Source organism: Sitophilus oryzae, unplaced genomic scaffold, assembly GCF_002938485.1.
Source record: "Sitophilus oryzae breed Bouriz unplaced genomic scaffold, Soryzae_2.0 scaffold_172_pilon_pilon, whole genome shotgun sequence".
NCBI classification, from domain to species: domain Eukaryota; kingdom Metazoa; phylum Arthropoda; class Insecta; order Coleoptera; family Curculionidae; genus Sitophilus; species Sitophilus oryzae.
Genome location: NW_022146424.1, coordinates 2224692 through 2229391, shown reverse-complemented (window position 1 = coordinate 2229391; position 4700 = coordinate 2224692).

Here is a 4700-nt window from a genome sequence, read left to right as displayed (position 1 = left end):
TACTATTAAAGTAAATTAGAGGTTAACAGAATATTCTAGGAACTTCCTAGGAAACATTTTTTAGACCATTTCTCTCATGGAACGAAACGTCTATCGTCGCCCATTCCTTTATTCTTTTTCTTCCTTTTGCATTCTCTGGGGTGAAGCAAGGAGGAGTCAAACGAAACAACATAAGCTTTTACACGGTGGGCTAAAAACATAGAACTTGTAATTTTAAAGAATTAATAATATATTTTTAACTCTATAAACAGCTTCTCAATTATAGTTCTTACTTTATCTATTTTCATATGGATTCTATGCATTGGTGTTTACAAAAATTAGCTTTTTTATTTTTATACTTCTATTTCACTTACGAATTACCAAATGCAGACCTTTTGACGAAATAGACCCAACACAAAGCAAGAAGGTCTTCTTGTAAGCCTATAGAATGTGGTGTCCCTGAGGGTTCAGTACTTGGCCCTATTTTGTTTCTGGTGTTTAACAACGACATTGCAAATCTAGACATTAGCGGTAAAATCTACCTCTTTGCGGACGATACTAGACAGATTAGGTATCCTATAAGTATGCAGATAAAAATCTTGTCCCTAATTCGTGGTACGAAAATTGTTTTTTATGACGATTTGCAAACGAGTCAAATTTCCTGTGCGCAAAAATAAACTCGCGTAAAATAACAATAAACAGCGTAATAGAGAGATATCGCTAAACCGAATAGCGTGCATGGACGTTAATAAGGCCAGGTGTTATTTCCTTTACGTGAGGCGGTATTAACTGTATTAACTCTCTTCATTTATAGTTATCGGATCGGAAAGAGTTCTTCGAGATCGCGTCGCGTCCGCTATTTAAACTTAACCTAACTTTGAATTTAAAACTTTGAAATTGTTCTGTTTACTAGGTATTTTAAAACTAAAGGGCTAAAGTGCTTATTTCCAGTGCTTTATTGTTCAACGTCTGCCAGTGGGTTTAGAGCAACAAGCAACAAATTCTCTTAGAAGGGCTAAGTCGTCATCTGCTGTAAACCTATTAAGACTCTTTATAGGTTCTTTAGAATTGGAAGAGGTGGAATCTATATTTGGGCCATATTTATTTAATTAAAACTAATCCCAGCTACTTAAATATCAAATTACCTAATAAAACTAAAGCAATAATTCAAAACAATTCAAACATAACCTAAAATAAAAGATCTCGCCGGCCGGCTCCGGTTGTCAAATACCTGCACATGCCCATTTAAGCAATTTGTAAACGTTATCAGAGGTTATTTAGAAAGAGCGCTTGGTGTAATTGATCCGCAAATTACGTCAGGCGGTAACGTTATTAGCGAGTGTTGCACTAAAAATTGACTCGCGCATATCGTAACCATGATAAGGTACGCGTAAATACTGGATGACGCTATTCGGTTTTCCGATATCTCTCTAATAAGTGTGCCGGTCAGGCGCTGTGCACAATTTTAGAGGCCATAAGTGGGCGTGCTATGTGCGCAAACTAGTCACCTAACTAGTGCCCGATTCCGAAACTTGGAATCACGACAATAAAGAAAAAACAAAGATTATAATCTGTATAATCTGTGATACTAGTTTTACCTGGAGCGGCCAGCGGCCCAGATGTTACGGCACTATATAATACTATATCCAGTGATTTACGCACCATTAAATCTTGGTGCGATTCTAATCTCCTATGCCTCAACCTATCAAAAACTAAAGTTTTGTCATATAAAAGTACTATACAACATTTTGTACTTAATAACACCACTATGGACGCCGAGGACACTATGAAATTCTTAGGACTTATGGTGGACAACTCGTTAAAATGGGATTTGCACATCGAAGCTTTATCAAAGAAACTAAGCGCTGCCTATTTTGCGCTAAGATCTGTTTCTAATGAACTTAACTTATCAACCTCTAGAATAGTCTATTATGCCCTTTTGAGTAGCATCTTCGTTATGTCCTTTCATTCTGGGGTAATTGCTGCGCGACAAAATTTGATCGTATTTTCAAACTTCAAAAGAGAGCAGTTCGATATTTATTGGGATTGAACAGTAGAACTCACTGCCAGAATTTCTTTAAAAATTTCAAAATTCTGACTCTTCCTTCTTTATTCATTTTTGATCCGTTTGCTTAATCCGCAAGCACATATCTGCTATTCCCGAAAGGCCATCTCATAGCTATCCACTTAGGAATGCGGAGCACGATCTTTATCTGCCAACCCCGAGCTCAGAACTAATTAAACGCTGAACATTGCAAAATAAAACACTGAACATTGTACAATGCCAAAAAAATGTACAATCATCTGTCTTTGAATATCAAGTCGTTTTCATTCTTTCCCGCATTTCGCAAAGCTCTGAAATTATACTTACTGGAGAGAGCCCTATATGCGATAAACAACTTATTTGTTGATGTTTAATCATGAACAATTTTGAATTTTAAAATTTTGATCACTCACACACTGGTTAAAAATCTAGTATTTAATATTTTATGGACACGCCTTTTTTGTGTTCTTGCAATGTCCATGTATTAATGTACTAATTTTAATGACGCAAATTTCTTTTTGAATTGTATGATTTGTATTGTATGCTATTTTTTATTATTTGTATATTTTTTGTGCTTTTGTTTGTTCTGTACATGCTTTGTCGATGAAGCCAATTTGGCTTTTTGTACAATATAGTGTTGTTTATTATTATTATTATTAAAGTTAAAGAAGCCATTTATGATATTCGTCTTATGATAATAGTTATAGATTTTTAATTAAGCTGTTGTTTTTAAAAGTGGTATAAGTCCAGTTTAAAAAAAATGAGTTAATGGTAATTTCAGCAAGACATAGCCACATTCTCTCCATATTTATAGACAATTTAGAATCATACATTCAATGGAGTACGATTTTTTTATAAAGTCAACAAAGTAATTTTGACTAAAAAATGATATAACAAAATTTTTTGTTTGAAAGTGGAACTGTCGTCAGTTTTCTAGACGGTCTTCCGTTTTAACTGACAGAAAACGATATGTGCAGATGCAGCTTTATATTCTCCTGGTTGATTAAAAACAATGTCAATCCAAGAGAGTTTATTTAGTATTTATTTTTAATATAAGTCAATAATTGTTTTCAATGTAAGGCCATTTTTTTGTGATCGTATAGTAGATATATTTAATTTTTCAGTATTGGTTATACAGGGTGGTCCGAATTGTATTCCGGAAACTTCGGCAGCACATTTTGCAGATAAAAATAGGTAAAAAAGTTCGTATAAATGTATGTCCTAAAATGCTTAGTTTCGGAGATACAGGGTGTAGAAATTTAATTTTTATTTCGATTTTTTCCAAATAATTTCTGAATTAACGTCAATATTGAGATGAAAATTGGTGTCTGGGAGTTTTTTGATATGAGAAATTTGGATTTTGATGTCAATATGACTCCTACTGGTAGAGGGCGCCACCTACATGTGTTTTAACTGTTTTGAAGCGTAATAACTTTTTGTCCGTACCTGTATAAAACTACCGAGGAAAAAAATATACATCTCTGTAATCTTTTACGTAAAAAAGATCTCTTTGTGAAAATCGCTACAAGCAACCGTTCTCAAGATATTTAGAATGGAAATAGTCGATACATGCCATTATTGACGAAAAATAAACACGTTGAGTAGATAGCTATTTCACTGAAATAATAAATTTGGGAAATTTTTATTTTTTTAAATTAATCATATTTTTTCTGCAAAAAAATGATGATAAAATTGTTTTTGTTGAACTTTTGGTACAAAAACATTTCAAATTTATGATCTCAGTCTAATAACTATTTAGTCAACATGTTTAATTTATGTCAGTGATGTCAGGTATTGATAATTTCGATTCCAAATATCTCGAAAACCATTACTCGTAGCGATTTTTACCAAGAGACCTTTTTTACGTAGAAAGCGTCCTAAATGTATATTTTTTTACTCAGTAGTTTTATACAGGTACGGACGAAAAGTTATTACTCTTTAAACCAGTTAAAATATATGTAGGTGGCGCCCTCTACTAATAGAAGTCATATTGACATCAAAATCAAATTGCTCATGTCAAAAAACTCCCAGACACCAATTTTCATCCAAATATTGACGTTACTTCATAAATTATTTGGAAATAATCGAAATAAAAATGAAACTTCTACACCCTGTATCTCCGAAACCATGACAGTAAGACCCATGATTACTTATGGAGCAGTTGCCTGGTACACAAAACTAGAGCAACGGACGGCAAGGCTAAACCTATGCAAAGTCCAGAGACTAGCATGCGTTTGCATCACAGGAGCCATGAGAACCTGTCCAACAGCAGCAATGGAGCTCATTCTAGATCTAACACCACTGCACATTGTCATTGGTAGATATGCCAATGCGACAATGATTAGAATGGTCACTAACGGAATTAGTACTGGGAGAATTGTCAGATCAGGGGCTTGGAACACCGTCATAAAGGAAATACCACTCCTGCAACTCCCAGTGGACGATATGCCAAGAACGTACAACTTTGAGAAATATCTCAATGTAGTATTGAGCAATAAAAAGGATTGGAAGAGCGAAACGCTTGCCCAGCAGTTAAAAGACCATACCATAACTTGGTATACTGATGTTTCCAAAACCAATACGGGAACAGGGATCGGAGTGTTTGGGCCGAGAGCTAAATACTCCGAACCAATGGGCACTTACCCTAGTATCCTACAGGCAGAAATCTACGCTATCG